Source organism: Mustela nivalis, assembly GCF_964662115.1.
Source record: "Mustela nivalis genome assembly, chromosome: 8".
In the NCBI taxonomy this organism is placed as follows: domain Eukaryota; kingdom Metazoa; phylum Chordata; class Mammalia; order Carnivora; family Mustelidae; genus Mustela; species Mustela nivalis.
In genome coordinates this window covers 5,355,971-5,375,053 of record NC_139027.1, presented here as the reverse complement: position 1 = coordinate 5,375,053, position 19,083 = coordinate 5,355,971, and the positions used below count along the sequence as shown (strand labels likewise).

Below are 19,083 nucleotides of genomic sequence, written 5' to 3'. Positions count from 1 at the left end.
AGCGCGGAATCCCGGCATCTGGCTCCATGACGGCGATGTAGGCTGGAATCTGGCAACTCTCACTCCCTCCTCCCCGGTTTCATCCGCTCTCGGTGTCCCTGAACCCGTGGCTGGGCTGGTTGACGTGTTCGTATGGGAAGAACTTACACGGGAATGAGAGGAGACTCATTGTACCTGCTGCTTCAGAGCAGAAGGCTCGCTCCTCTGTGGGAAGTCACAGCGTCACTTTCAGCCCAGCCCAAGAGTCCCATCCGTTGGTCTGTTAGCCCGGCCCCGGAGCGAGGAAGACCACCTGCGCGGTGCTGGGTGGGCCCCTTCCACACTGGGTGTCGCCACAGGGGTGGCAGGATGATCTGTCGGGGCGGGGCGCGTCGGGGCCACAGCTGCTGTCGGGAGTGGCAGGCTGGACCCGATCAGTGACTGGTGCGTCCCCTCCGTCTCAGTTGCTGGCTGTCCCCGCCGTCCTCTCTGGGGTTGGGTTACCGAAGCCGACGTCACTCCTGGAGTCAGTTCTGGGTTAATCTGGGGAGAAGGTAAGGACCCTGCGCCTTGGGGGAAAGTCCATCTTGTTCACGGTGAAGTCTGTCCCCGGTCTGTGGCAGCCTGCGTATACAGCACCGTCCCCTAAACGCGACACTAGGCCAGGACAGCTTTGAGTGGAGGCTTCAGAGCACGAACTGAGCCCAGAGCGAAGGTGGGGCTTCATGCGCTCTCAGCCCGGGTCAGCGGCTGAGGACAGCCCTCCTGCACCTTTTCTTGGGCCATAGGAAGTGATCTTCGGCTCCAAGTGGGAGACGGGGGACCATGTGCGCGCAGAGTCCTGGCTGGGGGGGTCAGGACCCGCACTCGCAGCAGCTGTACTGTCCTCCCAAGAATCACTCCAGTCAAGAGTGTGGGTTTATGATAAAAAAAAAAAAAATCAGATTTGGAAATTCCCACTTGAATATCTCAGTCTTTAATTCGTTTAGAGTATTTAAACCTAGTGTTTGTCCCCATTCTCTCTACACCAATGGGATTCCCCCCGCCAGGTCAAGAGATCTGAAATCTCTGTGCGAACATTGCCTTGTGTTAACCCAAGGAGAGGGCATTCTGTTCACTCCCTGCTGAGGTCAGCTCCGGGCCTTCCTGTGGCTGTCAGTGAGAAACTCAAAAGTACGAGGGTATGGAGTCTTTGCATCTGCTATCTGGGGTCAAAATGACCTGCGAGGAATGATTCATTCTGTTAGACTCATTCCCACCCCTCAGTTACCTGCCCGCCCATCATTGTGACTCTGATTTGCATTTCCCTGACAAATGTTAATGAGCACGTTTTCATGTGCTTAGCGACTATTTGTCTGTCTTCTTTGGAGACATGTCTGCTCAGACCCTCTGCCCACTTTTGAGTTGTAAGAGTTCTTCCATATAGTCTGCTACTCTCCCCTTGTCAGATGCACCATCTGCAAATATCTTCTCCCGTTCCGTGGGTTCTCTTTTCATTTTCTTGTTGGTGTCTTTTGTCACACACATTTTTAATTTTGATGAAGTCCAATTTACCTTTTTTTTTTTTGCTTGTTTATGCTCTCGCTGTCACATGTGAGACACCATTGCCCCATCCAAGGTCACGAAGATGTTTAGCTATGTTTTCTTCTAAGAGCTTTATAGTTCTAGCTCTTAAAACTTAGATATTTGTATCCTTAAATTATTAGGCTCACCTTCCATTTTCAAATATTTTTTGTTATATAAGAGAAAAAAATTAAGACATTAAAATTAAAGACAAAATATTTAATTTTACAAAACGGGAGTCAGACTAAGATCCATTTTGTAACTTGATTCAGTCATCTAATATATTCGAAACATTTATCTTCATCACGGTTGTGATTAGAGGCACAATGTTCCATGGTTTGGGTACATACAGTTTTTTATTTGGAGAGAGCGCGAGAGAGTGAGCACATGCGTATGAGCAGGGGGAGGGGCAGAAGGAGAGGGAGAGAGAGAATCTGAAGCAGACTCCCCGCTGAGCACAGAACCCAGCACTAGGCTCGATCCCAGGACCCTGAGATCATGACTTGAGCCAAAGGCAGATGCTTAACCACTGAGCCACCCTGGTGCCTCCAATGTGAACGGATTCGTGCGTATAGCATTTTGGTTCTTCCAAACTGTTTCCTTAGGGCAGGGTCCCAGCAGATTCATTTCTGGGTCAAACAGTTAGAACATTGTGTGGTATACACATGGGCCCATTGCTTCTGGAAGAGTCTGTGACAACTGGCACTGCCTTCAGGAGTGTGTGGAGATCCAGTCACCAGGCAAGCACGCTTCCACTCCCACAGACGTTTTGAAATGTCTTAGCAAAGGGTCTAGGTAAATGGTTCCTGAGTCAGGGGAGGGTAAAGTTACTTTCTTTTATTGCTATGTTTGAGTTTTAGAATTAAATTGAAGAATGACTCCTTGTTCTCAACGTGGACTGCATATTTCTCATCATCCCTTTCTTCTCAGAAAATGAAGTTTCAAAAATTATCTTTAATAAAACAATAACGAGGCATACTATATTGAAGGGACTGATGCTCGTGGTCTCTGAATTGTGAAATGTTTAAAGAGCACAGAGAGATATGACATAGTTTCCAAGTTCAAAAAAAAAACAAAACTCATTCAATTTTTTTTTTTTTCCGTGCAATGTTCTTCCAGACATGAAGATTCTACCCATTTTATGGTTCTGTAACCATAAACTTGCCACCAGCCCACACCCTCCCAACCCTGATGGCTGTTGATGGCGAACCACCACTGCGAACGTGGGTCTCTGGGGATTTCTGAGTGTGACGAACGTGTCCAGTTTCTCCGTTATTGTGGTAAATGCCTTCAGGGGCCTGGGTTCTCATCCCTGAGGAAAATGGATTTACCTAGTTCATGATGTGCCCACCTCAACCGTGGTGGGGGAACTCAACACCCAAGACCCTGATGAGAATCAAGTGCTGTCCTGAAAGCTCTGGGCGTCTAGAATGTTCTGTCAGTCATTTTCAATTAAGCTGGCCTTGGGGCAGGGTTGGCCCAGGAGGGTGTTTGTGCTCTGAACCTCAGAAGCAGGAAACCTGCTCTCCTGTGGTCACTGTGGGACCCTCCCGCCAAGTCAGGGTAGTTTGGCCGTGAGGAGGTTGGGTGGGTTTGAAGGAGAATCTTGACCCTGGGGGAACTTTTCGAGAAAGGAATCAGTGTTCTTGGAAAGTTGGTAACAGTGAGGGGCAGCCTCTGGTCTGTGGAAGTCGGTGAGAATAACCAGCACGTGTTGGGTTCCTGATGTTGCCTTTTCTTGTTGTTGAAACGGCCCCGATCCTCGGCCTCTATGGTCCCGGCCCCAGGAGTCTGGATTCTGATCAGGTCCTGCAGACCTGATTGAGGAAGAAAGCTTTTCACCCAGAAACACAGAAGCTGGCCTTGCCCCGTGATTGGGCCCCGTGAGAATGGCATCTGTCTGGGAGACAGCAAGTTTCGGGGCTGAGGTGCTACGTGTGCTCCTCCTGTCTCTCATCCCGCCTTCCACCTGGGCACCTGTGTCTGTCTGAGCCCAGGCCCTCCCTGCCACCCCAGATGGCCTTGAACTCTGGCTTCCTTGAACTGTGGCTTCCTTGAACTGTGGCTTGCACAACGTGGTCTGCCTTGGGGAGCCCTTGGGGCCCAGTGCTGGACTCTCTGAACCTGGCCCTCCCCCACTGCGGTGGCAGGGATTTTCCACTTCCTCCGGAGTGGAAAAGAGCAGGGTGTGTTTTCCTACCACCCGGCTCACCTGTGTGCAGGTGAGGCCTCCGTGGATTTTCCTTACCGGCAGTGGTGGGAGCAGTGGCCTGAAGACGGAGCTGGGCTCCTGGGAAGGCTGCGGGGAGGAGGCCGACTCAACATTGCCGGGACAGTTGACTTGTTCCTAGAGTCACACCCTTGATTCTTGCAGATGGCACCGTGACCCTGGCTGCCTCTCAGATCTGAGACCGCTGAAGCCCCACGTCCTGCCGGTGGCCCTGTCCTGGCCGTGTCTCTCCGACACCCCTCGCATTTCTGCTCCTGCCCTCCAGGTGCAGACTTTCGTCGGAGAGTGTGCAGAGGTTCCCTGCTTAATGAAGGAGGGACATTAGTACTTTTTCTCATTAACTGAAAGAAATCAGAAGAGCAGGGCGAGGGGTCCAGCCGAGCACCTTCCCGGGGACCCACACTCCTCATCCCCGCATCCAGCCCCCCAGGGCTTTGAACTGTGTCTGTGAGCACCTGTGATTTATTTCCTCTCCTCTGTGGCCCATGATCCCAAGTGCCAGCTGTGTCTCAAGACGGTCGGGTAGTTTTCCGAGGAGACTGATGGCCGCGTGCCCGAGACACCCTTGTCTTCCAGGTGAGGGAGAGAAGGAGAGAAGGACGGAGGATGGCAGGGGACAGAAAGCAGGACGGCGGGCCGCCCGGGGCGATGCGGACGGCAGGGCCTGAGGTTCCCTTGAGCAAAATTAACACTTAGTCTCGTATGTGGGCGAATGCCCCCCACCCCTTCAGGCCTCCTCCATTCAGTCAGAAGCATTTACTTTCTTATTGCTTAGGGAATATTGCAATTTCTAGACACATAACTGCATGGAATCCGGCGAAAGTGTTAGTGTGTGTGTCTCTGTGTGTCTCTGAGTGTCTTGTGTCTTGTGTCAGCATTATTTGGGAGATTCTAGAGTGCCGGGAGCCTAATGAAAAGGTCCTTGTAGAACACTCTGCGATATTTCTGGGTTCTGGAGCCGTGTGGAAAGTTTACTCCTTTCTTGAGGCTAATGCTTCACTGTTCTGACTTGGTCTGTGATGATCTGGAATTGGTCATGGGGCCTCGGAGATGGTTGAGGGCCACTGTTATACCGCTTCCCTGTTTTGCACCCCCTCCTGCCTCTCCCCGCATCTCCGAGGAGTCTGGGGGCTCCTTTGGGAGCCCCTGTCGAGCGAGGGGGTGAGTCATGCTGAAGACTTGGCCTGGAGAGGAGACGAGGGCCAGTCCCTGGGGAGGAGGCCGGAGCAGGTCCGCGAGTGGGGCGTGGATCCAGGCTTCGGGCCACCGCCCTCTGCATGGGGGACCGTTCACGGAGCCAGGCTGGGCTCTGGGGTGAAGCGGGGAGGAGCGGTAAGTGGGTAAGTGGGTGTCGGGCGGCATCCGCACTGCCAGGCTGCTGTCTACACCACAGCACAGGGCCAGAGGGAGCCTCTCCCAGGGAAGCTCCAGCCCAGAAGCAGCGTAGGGAGAGGCTGCGGGATCCGCGGGGCCCCTCCATCCCGGGCCTTGAGCTGCTGCCGGCTACCGCGGGCTGGAGAAAAGGGGACTTGGAAACCGCTTTTCCTGCAAAGGATGAGAATTAGCCTCTAGTCCCCTTGAATGGCCTGCTGGCCGAATGACCGGTCCGGAGCGGATACGGGTGAGGAGAGAAGGAGTGCATGCAGGGGGACGTTTCAGATGTGGGCGGTGAACTTTTCTCAGATAGGACCACGCGTCACCCACCCAAGTCTGTAATCCAGCGGGAGCACGGAGGGCACGGTGTCCCAGACGGCGGGCTGCTGGCCCCATTGCAAGGGACTCTGGTGACCGGTCCTGGAGCTGCCGGTGGGGGTCCCTCAAGTGTGACCGGTGGGCAGAGCAGGGACCCTTTTGCAGTCCCGGCCGTCTGATGACAGCTGATGACTCCATGACCCTCACCCTTCGTGCTTTCCACTCGTTCTCACATCCGTCCCCGCACGCCCTTCCCAGGCAAACACATTTGTTACAAAGAGAAAAAAACAAACGACTTGTTATTTACTATTTAATGTTTTATCTTTTATATGCAAAAACTCAGGGTGCATATGGACATGAATCATTTGAATGAAGAGAAACATTAATTTTTATTAAGGTATGGACCGCAGGGCAACGTTATTGGATTGGATTCTCATTTTATTTTTTTATTGTGGTGTTGTTTTTATGATAAGATAACATCATGAAAATTAAAGATTTATGTTTATGGAGGGTTTTTTCAAGGGTCTTCACTGGATGGAGAAACAGTCTTCGTCAGGTACAGCTGTGCAGAGAGGAAGCAGTCCACGTTAGCGCTGGGACTAAATGACATCTTTTGAAACCTTAAAAAGGGAGAAAAGCCAGCATGAGAAGTCTTAATGTTTTTGGCAGGTAGACCCACTTTTACCTCATCTCAACGCTTGTTCGCGGGGCAGTGGCCTTTTTCTGTGAACTACCGTGGCGTCCAAGGCCTCATGACCCTTCTGACCGCCTGGCTCAGCTGAGGTATTCTTCTGTGAGGGAAAGGAAGTGAAGCATGTTTTGGGAAGAACCACGGGCTCTCCGCCCTGCTGCAGAGGCGGTGCTGGCCCAGCTTGGCGCCCCACTCCGTCGGGCCTTGTCCAAGCTCCCTGTCAGGGCCTCAGCCCTCGTGGGGGCTGCCCAGTGAGCACAGCCTCCCAGACACGTGTCCTCGGAGTTGACGGAAACAGAAGCGTGGACACATTCTGTGCATGGCAGGACCCGGCTCCTGAAGTCGTATCCACTTCGTTAGTTACTGAGAAGGAAACGGAAATTTATTATCTCCTCCCAATGCGCAGCCACGGCCGTTTTTGGTCAAGTGTGCCATGACCTGGGGCCCAGCTTTCCCGGGGCTGGGGTGGCAGGGCGGGTGGAAGCGGGCACCGAGGCGGGAAGGAGGAAGGCACGGAGATTGCTCTCCCTTCTCAAGGTGGTGCCTCAATTGGGATTCCCTGTGGGCTGGAACCGGCGCTTCAACGGGTAGGAGCGAACTTTACTGACGGATGGACGTGTGTGTGTGTTGGTGCTTGCACACGCGTGTGAGACACATAGCCTGTGGCTTCCTCCTCTAAGGACTTTTGATCTCCTCTTACAACGGGGACAGACACCGATGGCTCAATAAGGAGATTCAAAACTCAGAGGTGAGACATGATGGTTTACTACTCTGCGAGCACTGCTGCAACTGAGAGCTACAGACGCCGGCCTTAAGCACAAAGGAGGACTGTCTCACCCTTCTGGAAGGCTGGAGTTCCACGATCAAGGTGTCACCAGGGCTGGTCTCTCCTGTGGCCTCTCTCCTTGTCGTGTGGACAGCCACCTTCTCTCTGTGTCCTCACGTGGCCTGTGCGAGTCTGCGTCCTGACCTCCTTACTGTAAGGACATCAGTCATATTGGACAAGGGTCTACTCTGATGACCTCATTTTACCTGAATTACCTCTTGAAAGCTTCCCTCTCCAAATATGGTCCCATTCCGAGGTGGTGGGGGTTAGGAATTTGACACAGTGCAGCCCGGAACTGTTATTTTCAACCTCTACCTTAGAATCATGGGCCTAGAATGTCCAGCATGGTTCCGGTGCTGCTTGCATGGCTGTCCACTCTGGGCCTTCTCCTGACTCCTGGGATAAATTCTCAGTATGCGGCGAGTCCTGACAGACTGCAGGCCCTGTAGTGGTTTGGGATTTCTCCCCTCTGACTTTCCAATGATTCCTATAGAATTATTGCTTTTTTTTTTCTCCTTCAACAGGGCCTGGGTGATGACCCATCAGCCGAGGTTGGATTTTTACTGGGCCTTTAGAGCCCTGTGCCTATTTTGGACACCTGCACAAGGTGAAGAGGGACCAGGGGTCTTCTAACTGGCTATCTGTCTACCGCAGGGCCTCCGTGTAGCTCCGTATAGCTGGGAAATTTGCGCATCGCAACACCTGCCCAGCTGAGAGGACAACCCTGGACTCGGTAAGTATTATCTACCGGACTGTAACCCCCCGAATGTGGGAAAGGAGCTGGGATTCCGTTTTCCGTGCATTGATTCCTAGCGTGTGGCTAGGCACAAAGGAAGCTTTCTATATGTTTGTTGAATACATGGATGAACTAATTTCAGCGTGAAATCGTGGACATGGAAGGCAAGCACGGACATCTCTACAATGTCCTTGACTGCATCTCTCTGAAGACTGTCAGAGATGAGGCTCCCACTCACCAAGGAAGAATTTCCCTACTGGGAAATACAGGCACTTAAACAAATTTTTTAAAAACTTATTTACCCATTGAGAGAGAGAGAGAGAGAGAGAGAGAGAGACAGACAGACAAAGAGCAAGGGAGAGGGGCAGAGAGAGAAGAGAATCTTAAGCAGGCTCTGAGCTGAGCTGGAGCCGATGCGGGGCTCAATCCCATGACCTCAGACCATGACCCCAGCCGAAACAAAGAGTCAGATGCCCAACCAGCTGTGCCACCACCCAGGCGTCCCTTAAACCAATGTTTTAAAGCTGCTGGACTCTGGATCCTTCTCTTTTATCCCATGCTCATTGTTCTAGGCAGGACTTTGGTGGGGTGTCATCTAGGGTTTTCCAGAAGCAAGAAAGAAAGTGCCTTCTAGGTGGGGCAGTGGGGTGGAGCAGTCAAAATCATTTGAAAAACCCAATGCACCAGTATATATTTTGAAATTTGGAAAATGAGAGAAAACCCTCTTATATAATGACATAAACTATGAACCATAAAGGGATGAGAAATTATGAGGGAAGGAATGAGGTGGCGGGGAGGAGGTGGTGAGGTGGAAACAGATTTCTCAAACTTTATAGCTTATGTTGTTCATGAGAACACGTGGTTTCAAACCACGTGAATGTTATCATCTAGGTGGAGTGAAGACTAAATGTTAAAAGGAGAAGCAGGACAAACAAAACAAATCCTGTACTGTCAGGTTGAGAAGACACAAGGATTCTAAAGGCCATCTCCCACCCAATTTCTTCTGCTTGCCCAAAGTGGATGCCTTTTGATGAAGATTAGCGGACATTTGGGTGACTGGCCCCTTCTCTCTTTTGGGGAAGAACAGAAGCCCAGAAAGGTGGTGTTCAAAGTCCAGTTCTCAGGCAAGTCAACGCCGTTTCTTCTCCTTTCAGCTGTCCCACGTGCAGAGGGATTTAGTAGAAAGTGTTTCGTCACGAAGGTGAAGTTGGGGATGTTTGTGAACCCCTCCATCCGAGTTCCGTGAGTTATAACCTTGGACCCGACATCAGGTATGGGTGTCTGGTCCTCAGCTATGGAGAGAAACATTGGGAAACTGCACTTCTCAACTTCTCCGAATCTGTGTACTTTACAAAATGAAAAACCAGTAACTTGGGAACACATGAAAAAATGCTCCTCTTCACCGATTCATAAATGTCAATCAGATCGAGATGCCCTTTCTTTACCAATTATACCGGCCAGGGTGAGCCAGTTTGGCCAGCCATCTGCAGGATTGACAAGGTTGTGGAGAAATAGGGTTCTCGAACAGTCATGAGGTGGTGCCTAGACTTGTGTAAATTGGTCCAGATTTCATTTTATTTGAATAAATATCAACATCACAAGTGCATGTATTTTGAAGTTTCCATTTCTAATTCTGGGGATTTATCCTGCAGATAGACTCTGGCAATGTGAGCAAAGATGGGTGAGCAAGGTTGTTCACTTACAGCAAGATTCATTCCATGATAAAGTAGAAGCTGGTTTAGGTAAATTATGATACATCCTATAACAGAATATTATACTGCCCTTGAAACGAGTAGGCACATTTTGTATGGAAAATGTGACTGTGGTATGTTATTTGATTTAAACAGAAAGGTAAAACATCATGATGATGATATACATCTATTGTTTGCGAAGAGGTATTAGTATGTGTTCGTGTAGATGGAAAATTTCTGGAAGGATGTACAGAAAACTGTAGACAGTGGTTACATCCTGAGAGTGTGGGGCTCTGTGAAAGGTGGGGGGGACCCCCAGAGATTGGATAATCTTTCATAGAGAGCAAATTTGTTCACTATGGGCACTTGAGTTTTTCCTTTTAAAAAGGGAGCCCCAGGAGCCTGGGTGACTCAGTCAGTTGAATATCTGATTTCAGCTCAGGTCATGATCTCAGGGTCCTGGGATCGAGTCCCTGCTCTGTGGGGAGACTGCTTCTCCCTCTCCCTCTGTCCCCCCTGCTCTCTTTCTTTCATGCTCTCTCTCAGATAATAAATACTTAAAAAAAAAAAAGGCAGCCCCTTCTGCCAACAAAAATCTACCCCCTCATAGGCCTTTGAGAAAATCAGATGGGATAACTCAATTCTCAATTCCATAAACTTTTATATGCACTGATAACAGTCTAGCCACTGGCTAATGTATATAAAAATTACTTCACAAACTGTTAACCACCGTAAAAACTGAGAACAAATGATTTATTTCAGATAGCATGGCTAATTAACCAAATATTTATAAGAACCAACTTCCATTTATAAGAAGGAACCTTCCAGAACATCAAGACTCTTTGCAAATAAGCAGTCATGGTTATTTTATTAAGTGCTAGACTTTAACGATACAGAATTGCAACGTTCAGAAGTACACATGTAACAACCCCCTCGAAATCCTTCCAGAGCGCCAGAGAATGGTGGCAGGAAGCTTTAGATGCTGGGAGAGATGGTGCTTGTCACAGGCTTGTGATGGGAGCAGGCGAGGGAGAGAGAAGGCTATGAGGCCACCATCTGAAGAGCACTTTCTCAGGGAGCCATCCTACCACTTTCAGTCTTTGACACATCCTTACTGTGACCTCTTGGCGTGCAGATGTTTAAAGATGTTGTAAGTGTTCTGTTATCCCATTAGGTAACGTCTCTCTGGGCACTGGCCACCTCCGACTGCACTCCCAGGGCAGCGATGTCTTACATCTCCCTGAGCTCTCCCCGTGTACCGATGCTACTAGGCACGTCTCCTTAGTTTGGATTTGTCTGCTCTGATGGCTTCATATGAGAGCTTCTTCTTGGTTGTAGGAAACGGGCTGCAGCATGTGTCCAACGGACCCTATGAGGTTGTGACGTGCTTACTCCAGCCTCGTCTCCCAGAGCAGTGAGTCAACAGACCAACGAGCCAGCTCGCCGGGGCTGTGCCGAGAAGGCAGGACAGGAGGAGACTTCTTAGCATCCACAAGGCACTACATGGCCTTTCCGGATTTTGCACCACGGTCCTCCCCTTCCCTGTGAGAAGCAGTGTGTGCGGCCCGGATCTCTACTGAGATCCGTGTCACCAGCCAGTGCTCCCTGTGGGGAGACAGGCCTAGAGGTGCGTGGTCTGGGCTCAAGTCCCAGCCCTTGGGATTTGAGTTATTAGTGCTAATACCCTGGGTGGTCCATGGGGCCTCTCTGTGCCTTAGTTTTCCATCTGCGAAAGGGGAATGATCGCCCAGCGGCTAGGCAGACAGGGCTCACCCCTGCACCCGCACCCAGGACGCGGTGGTTAGATGGGAGAGAGGGTGAAGGGAGCCTGGAGGTAGCGGGAGGCCCGCACGCCTTTCTGCCTCTCTCCTTCTAGAGTCCTGTTTCGGGTTGCAAGTTTGTTCTGGCTGAGCCGTTTTGGAGGGTTTTAACCTGAGGGCCTGTGGGACTTCGTGGAGGCTCTGGGAAAGCCAGTGGGGTAGTGTGGGCCCGAGCAGAGGAGGGTGAGGTGGCTGGGTCAAAGCCAGGGACCCCGAGGGGAGAGGGCATAAGGCTGTGGGCAAGGGCACCTGGCTTCTGACAGGCTATGCTGTTCACTAGCTGCCTTCTGGGCTCTGGTTTCCAAATCTGTAAAGTGCGGCTGCACTTACACCGAGTGGGCTCAAGGGTCAGAGGGATTAGGCACTTAGTGCCCAGTGCCCGACTGGAATTTATCGGGGAGCTGCTGGTCGCACTACTGGAACTGGGAGAGAGGGCAGAGCTCAGGGCTAAAGCCTGGCTTGCGGGGGGAACCAGGGGCCAGAGGGCTTCCGCGATTGCACCAGGGCCCCGCAGCCCTCAGGCTTGCTGCAAAGCCCTGCCCCAGTTCCGTGGCCTCCTGAGTGGGGTCTGTGAGGGAGCGCCGGCCACTTTCCTGCCAGTGGTCCCTGCAGCCCACTCGGAAGGAGAGAAGGAGCCTGGAGCCACGGGACGTGCCGGCTGGGGGTACAGGTGGCTTGTGCCCTGGGGCTGCCACTGCTTGCACCCCGCCTGGCATCCTTCTCAAGGGCAGAGGTTTTAGAGGAAAGCCAGGTTCCCCAGCCCCCACAAGGAGGAAGGCCCACCCCCCAGGAAGGCCCGTGGGGGAGGGGAAGCAGAAGTGACAGCTCACTTCCTCCCCTGCCTGGTGCTCACTCAGCACGCCACACTCCTCTGGTCTTGCTTGGGGTCAGCCCAGAGGAAAGCCAACAGACCCAGAGGGTGAATGTGCCCTTCCAGCTGGGCTGGGCAGATGTCTGGGCTTGTCTGGGGTTCACACCTGGGCCCCCAGCCCTGGGAGGAGACAGTGCTTTGGGAGCCTTGGGGTGGCCAGGGAGAGGAGGGAACCTGGAACTCAAGTGCATCCCTCTTTAGAATCCCGCGATACACACAGCAACATCCTAAGCCCACCATCTGCTCTCAAATGTCATTGTTCTCACTTTAAAGCAAATTGGGGTAAACTTGACAAGTGTTTTGATCTTCCAAGTTCCAGTCTTTGGGTTTAATTGCAAACCTATCCCAGATCTGGGGTGAGTCTAAGGTTTGTGGCCTGCTGGCTTGAGCTCTTCTATGCCCTGTCTGGGTTCGAAATGAGCTGTTCAGGCTCCAGAGAGGTGACCTGACCCAGGACCACCCTCGCTGACTTTGTGGGGTCCGGCCCCTGGTTGGCACCACCCAGTTCTGTCTGGAAGTGACTGACGGCTCCCCCTGCCCCCACCATGCCCAGGTCTATCTCTGCCCTGCGGGCACCCCCCCCCCCCACCTCCACCCCGTTGCGGCAAGCCCTTCTCTATCAGGGGGCAAATGTGAGTTCAACTTTAGGAAGAGGCAGGCAAAGCTGACTGAGCCTGACATCCATTTTCGAGATGAGCCATTTTTCCCAGCTTTGCCTCTGGTCACTGGCCTCTGAGAGCTGCCAGCCCTTTCCCTGGAGCCCAGCACCTCTCCTGCTCTGGCAGCAGTGGAAGGCTATGCTCCTGTTGTGAGCCCAGAGCTGCGTGGAAGAAGGGGTGTGGGAACACCATATGATCTCACTCAGATGTGGAGTTTAAGAAGCAAAACAAACAAGCAAAGGGAAAAAGGGAGAGAGACAAACCAAGGAACAGACTCTTAATTACAGAGAACAGTCTGATGGTTACCAGAGGGGAGGTGAGTGGAGGTTTGGGTCACTCGGGGGTTGGGGATGAAGGAGGTGACAAGCTCTGGGTGATGGATGGAAGTGTCGAGTCACGACACTGTACACCTGACACTAACAGAACACTGTCGAAAAATAAAGACGTTATGCTTACAAGAAAATGAAATCTAATTCCTCCCACAAAAAAAGAAAAAAAAACAAAAGAGAGGGAAAAACGAGAAGGGGCGGGGGGAGCAGCCATCGTGAGGAGAAGCTTCTAGAAGTGTCCAGTGCTATCTCTGGGGGACCAAGTTCTACACTCAGTAGCCAGGAGTGTAACCACTTACCAGGCACCTTCAACACAGTGACCTTTCCTTCCGTTTCTGAGCAGGATGGCTTCTCAAGTGTCAGCGTCTTCCATTGTCACCTAGCACTGTGCCTGTCAGGTGACGTACAGCCAGCTTAGAAGTGGAAATTTCAGACATTTCTGTGTGGTTTGTATAATACTAATAAAAAAGGATCCTAAAACAAAATACAAAAGGCCCCAGAAAACCCAAACTTTCACAGATCCCCAAACAGAGTTGTGCTTCTCCTTCCTCGGGAAAGTGCTGGAATTTCTAGTTCTTGCTACTGAGGTGTGGCCATGGCCGTCGGCACGTCTTAGGTACTCCGGCTGTGGCGGGAGCTCGTGGCCGCAGTGAGTGGGTCATTCTGGTTCCAAATGCACCTGGGAATTTGCAGCTTGTATCGCTCAGGGTCCCCTAGAGAAACAGAACCAATAGCTGATAGGATGTGCATGCTTTAATATATCATCAATTTTCTTACCCATCAAATGAGTAAAAATACCTTTTAATTTGTAGGGTGCTTGTAAAGATTAAATTAAATGATACAGATGGTGTATATTTAATATGCTAGCCAGCACCGGCTGGCGGCTCCCCAGCAGCCCTGGACACTGTTCTCAGGACCCTATATACTCACTTAATCCCCTCCAACAACCCTACCGGGCAGGTTAAACTATTATCCTCATTTATTTTTATTTTTTACTAGCAGTTTTATTGAGGGATGATTCACAGGCAATAATCCACAGCTTCTTAGTATGTGCCATTATTATTAACTTTGTAAAACTGTGATAAAACATACATAATATAAAAGTGTCCCTTTCACCCATTTTACGCATACAATTCAACGACTTTCATTACATTTACAGCGTTGTGCTGCGGCCACCACTCTTTCCCAAACTTTTCTTCCCCCTCCCAGAGATGGAGTCACTGTTAAGCATATTATCCCCATTTCATAGATGGGAAAACCGAGGCACAGAAAAACGAGGAAACTCGTCCGAGGTTGCACAACAAACCCGTGGCAGAGCCAGGGTTTGACCCAGGGGACTTGGGTCCGGAGCGCGCGTTCTTCATCTCCAGCATCCCCTCGGTGCCCAATAGCGACTGATGTGTACTGCGAGCCCACAGGTGCTCCTGCTTTTCTGCAGAGCTTACAGGAGGTCTGCCGGACAGTGGTCACTGCCCCTGCTTTGCAGCGGAAGAAACGGAGCCACGGGGAGTTTGCCTAAGCACAGCCACCGTGTAAGGCAGGCGGAGTTGGAAAGTGGGTCCCCCTGACCTCGAGGTTCACACTCTTCTCACCTTGCAGCACACCCCTGCACAGCGTCTTGCCGCTGTCCGGCCGCTCAGCCTGGCGCGCAGCGCACATTAGGGGCACTGAGCCCGCTGAGCCGTCAGCTGCAGTGGGGAGCGGAGCCTGGCGGTTTCCAGGGGGCACAGGCGAGTCCTGCAGATGGACAACTCGTGTCAGGGCAGAGGAAACTTCATCGTAAAGGCAGGGCCCTGGTTCCACTTCTGAGCCCGGACAGTGCACAGGCGCCGGCGTAGGGTGAAGCTGGGATTGCTCGCAGGGTGAGGGAAGCAAGTCCTCTCTCCTCCCATGCACAGAGTCCTGAAGGACCTCGCGGTGCCCGGGGCAAGCAGGCCCTACGATACGATCAGCGGGGCTAGAGGTGTGCCCACATTACGGAGGGTGGGGATGGGGTTTTGGGGGGTCCGGAGGTGGAGTGGTGAAAAGAAAGAAAGGTTGTATCTGGGCCCAGGAATAAGGAAAGGCTTCATCCAAAAAAAGTCTTGAGCAATGAAACGGACTTAAAAAGTGGTGATTTTGACAGTTCGCAGAGATGCCGGGAGGCAGGAGCGGGAAGCGGCACGGAGCCGGGGACCGAGCGCCGGGGACTCCCGCACCCGGCTGGGAAGGTCACGGCGAGGAGGCCCCGGGCGGGGCTGCGCCGGGTGCGCGCGGTGGGCGGGGCCTCCAGGAGCTCCGCCCCGGGCCCGTCCCCGGGGGCAGCCGCCTTCGCGCTGGAGCGGTGGTTTTCGGGGCCGCCACCGAAGCGAATCGGTCCCTGCGCCCCGCTGGAGACGAGACGACCCGACGTTCTGACCCAGCGGGAAGTGCTGGCGCAGGTGGTCTCGAATGCGTGTTCCTCTTCGCCTCTGATGTCTGGGAGGGGAATTCAGCAGCCGGGACTCCCGTCTGGAGCTCTGACCCCAACTTCTCCATCCAGGCGCTAGAGAGGCGCCCGCAGCCGAGTCTCGGGTCCCGGGGGCCGCGCACCCTCTCTCCCTTTCCCTCTCTGCGCCCCAGCCCGCGCTCTGTGCCCGCGCATGTCCCTGTCCCGACCCGGGCGGGCCGTCTCCCTGCGCTGGGTCGGAGAATCACAAGCCTCCCTCCCCTCTGAGACCGCTTCTGTTTTAAGATTGCGCATCGCGAGGCGTCCAGTAAGTGTCACGGAATGAATGCGTGAGCCTGTGATGCCCCCGTGCCTCCCCGAGCCAGGCAGAGCGCCCCCTCCTCTCAACGCCCCCGCTCCCCATGACTAAGACCAGGTGGCCGCACCACCTCAGTCCCGCTGGGGGCCGTTACTGCTTCTCTGCCCGTAGACCCTGGGCTCAAGGGGGCCACCTCTCAGGTGTGCGTCCCAGGGATCCTCAGGCATTCCTGTCCCCATGCTGGGTGAGACCTGGGTGGAGGAAGAATCTGGAACACTGCTGAGGAGAGGCTCTTCCTACAGATCTGGGCGGGGCTGGGGGTGGGGTGGGGGAGTTGGGGGCTTGCTCTGAGCCCCCAGCTTCTCTGTGTTCCTGGCCTGGGCGACCCGCTTCCCGCCCTCTGGATGGGAGTAGGTAGGCGCTGCTGGAAACTGTGACTGGGAAAGTGCCTTGTCTCTCAGGCTCTGGAAAGCAGATTCTTTGACTTCTTCTTCTTTGACTTTCTTGGAAAATGGCCCCAATTTTCTGGAAGAGGGAAGGAGGATCTGGTTCTCCGAACATTCCCGCTTCTTCTTCTCGCAGGTGCTCCTCGCTCAGTTGCACACGAAGGCTGGAGCATCTGTGACCCACACTGGCCGAGGCCGGGGTTGAGTGGGTCCCCCGACAGGCACCCCAGCCCTGGCGCAGCTCCCGGCAGCGGTTCTGGTGGCCCTGGCTACTCTCTCATGCCTGTGTTCTGCCTCCTTGACCCCTGCCCCCACTCATAGGCAGGTCAGGAAGGCCTGTGAGGCCCCGCCCGAGGCTCCCTGAGGAGCTCTCTGAGGCTGTAAATGGAATCCCACATCCCGGGGCTGCTCCGTCCCAGGACCCAGCTCCCTTTGCCACCTCTCTTTTTTCTCCCCTGTGCCTTTTCTCTGGGTGGCCTCTCTGGCCAAGCCCTGCTGAGCAGGGAAGGACCCATAGGTCAAGGGCAGGAGGAAGCTGGGGCCTTGCTACCTCTGGGCAGTGACTCTCCAGGCTCTGGGACCACGTGTGACTAAGAGGGATGGTGCCAGTGGATTCATTCCCGCTCAGAAAATGCAGGCGCTCTGGTCCTTTTCCGGAGGTGGTGGGACCCTCTTTCCGTCTTTCCCTCCAGCAGTGCCCCTGGCCGTCGTGTTCTTCGGGCTTCCCACCAGGGTGTCCCCATACTAGAGGGCTTTCTGGGGGTCTCATGGAACCCCGGTCGGCAGGTGTCTCGGGGACTGTGGTACTCTTCATCTGAGCCCTTTGTGCAAACACTGCCCCTGGCAGGCCATGCCCCCCGAGGAGCTGCCGCGGTACCCGGGCTCCGTCACGATTCCCCAGCAAGCCTCGGGCCCTCACTTCTGCATCCGGCTGCACTCAGGCTGAGCTGGCCTTGTCACACGGCTGCATGACCCTCATGGGCTGCGTTCATGTTTTCTGACCTTGAATCTCGCACCGAGCGCCATGCCACATGCACAGGACACTCAGCATGGGTGTCCCTTCCTCTGGCTGCTGCTTGCCGGCCCTGTCACCAGCCTGGGCTCTGGGCAGTGACCGGGCTCCCGTTAGTCCGCCCATCTGCTTTAAGGCATCCTCGGTCGGCCCAGCTCGCTGCCTCTGCTTGAGGAGCTGAGTCCCCGAGTGTCTCTCACACTCTCCTATCACCTCCTCTCCTGCCCCCTCCTGCCTTTCCCATCATAAAGGGCCGCCCCAGCTCCTCACATGTACCCAGAACTGCTGCAGTTTCCAGAAGAATCCTGGGGCTCGAGGAACCCACCCGGCAGGCAGTCTCCCCCCTCCCCACCGCTGGCCACTTTCTGGCCTCCCTGGGCCCTTCTCTCCACATGCACCACCCACTCTCCGGAACCCCTGCTCTTCCCTGTCCAAGGGGAAGGCCTCACTCACCCCCACCTCGGTGACCCCAGGACAGCTCTGTTCCCCCTGCCTCAGCAGCTCTCCCCACCTCCGGTAGGGTCAGCAGATTTTCTCCTTTGCCTTTTGGGTCCGGCTCCGGGTCACATGATCCCAAGCTCCGTCACAGCTCCCCAATTCTTGGTTCGCCTGCAACCTGTGACCTTGTTCTCTAAGGCCTTAAGGTTTTCTCATTTGCCCCAGAGTTACCTAAAGGGCTGAAGGGCAGTGGGCGGGCCCCCCACCCCCAAGGACCAGGGCACTATCTGGTCACCCAAGGTTCCTCAAGGGAGAGTCATGAAAAATTTCTGATTTTCGCATGGTCACAGAACAAAAGGAACCCCAATTGCCTCACACCGTAGCCCACTAATGTAGCGGATGATTATAATGTATCTTAGGAAAAATATTGGACCTCCAGGGGTGAAGTTCGAGCATGCATTGGTGGGGGGGCATGCCGGGGGCCTGCTGTCACGGGGTGTGCCAAATCCCGTGCCTGCTCTTTCCCCCACCCACCCCAGTTCCCTCAATGCTGAGACTCATTGAAAGTTGCAACTGGTTTTTCTCTTGGAGTCTGTGGAGAAGGGGCAGAGTTTTGCCTTCCGAGCACAGAGGCTCAAGCCAGAGTAATCGCCCTCATTAAATAAGTACAATTCATTGAGCACCTGCTCTGTGCTGTGCACCCTGCTAGGTAGGTCTGAGGGGACCCAAGTGAACGGGGAAGACACACAGACCGCCCTTACCCTCTTTGACGTCAGTTCAAATCCCAGTTCTTGCATTTACTGTGCAAGCTCGGGCAGATCATTGAATCTTTCTGAGCTTCCGTTCTGTTAGCCATCCAGGGAGGCTGGGCATTCCTGCCTCGCTGCTCTTGCCTGCAGTATAGTACATGCTCAATAAATGGCTGCTGTTCTTCTTCCGGGCTACGGGGTGTCTTCTTTCTTCTCACGTGGAAATTACCCAGGAAGCTCCTGAACTTTGGCTCTGGACTCAGCCGGCTGTCCTGAGTTTTTGAGTCATGAAGGATTCTGGGGGAATTGGCCAATGGGTTCCAGGTCTTTGCCAGGCTGTGCAGAGTGACCCAGGGCTGGAGCTGTCACTATGTCCTGTTCTAATTTCTGTTTCTCTGTGTGCTTTGTAATTGGGCCACTCTTTCAGTCAGCTAGAGTCGTTAATGACCTTGAGAAAAGATCCCAGCCCTGAATATAGAATGCTACTCTTTTGAAGTCACCCACTTTTCTTTGTGGGTCTCAACGTGTGTGTGTTTTCCCTCATGGGCATGCCTTCCCTTCCGCTTTGATGCCGCCTCTGTAACAACAGGGTTTGAAATTATTAATTCTCAGTGCACAGTGAGGT

At 53.4% G+C, this 19,083-nt stretch overlaps 2 long non-coding RNA genes across 4 annotated transcripts in view; one reads left to right on the top strand and one right to left on the bottom strand.

The window, feature by feature from the left end:
- The window catches only part of LOC309870736, a 34,992-nt gene extending 25,665 nt beyond the window's left edge, over window positions 1-9,327 (top strand). The window contains exons 9-11 of the long non-coding RNA XR_014314784.1: window positions 444-2,822; window positions 7,506-7,714; window positions 8,872-9,327. This is a non-coding gene — a long non-coding RNA (uncharacterized lncRNA). The remainder of the gene's footprint in view (window positions 1-443; window positions 2,823-7,505; window positions 7,715-8,871) is intronic.
- A 922-nt stretch (window positions 9,328-10,249) lies between these two features.
- LOC309870732 lies at window positions 10,250-18,866 on the bottom strand. Of its 3 annotated transcripts, none has more exons than XR_014314777.1 (3): window positions 18,471-18,866; window positions 14,680-14,824; window positions 10,250-13,800 (listed from the first exon to the last, which is right to left on the bottom strand). It is a non-coding gene; the product is annotated as an uncharacterized lncRNA (long non-coding RNA). The 3 variants fall into 3 exon arrangements; XR_014314778.1 differs by lacking the exon at window positions 18,471-18,866 and adding an exon at window positions 17,725-17,978; XR_014314779.1 differs by lacking the exon at window positions 18,471-18,866 and having other exon boundaries at window positions 14,680-16,377.
- Between the last annotated feature and the right edge of the window lie 217 nt (window positions 18,867-19,083).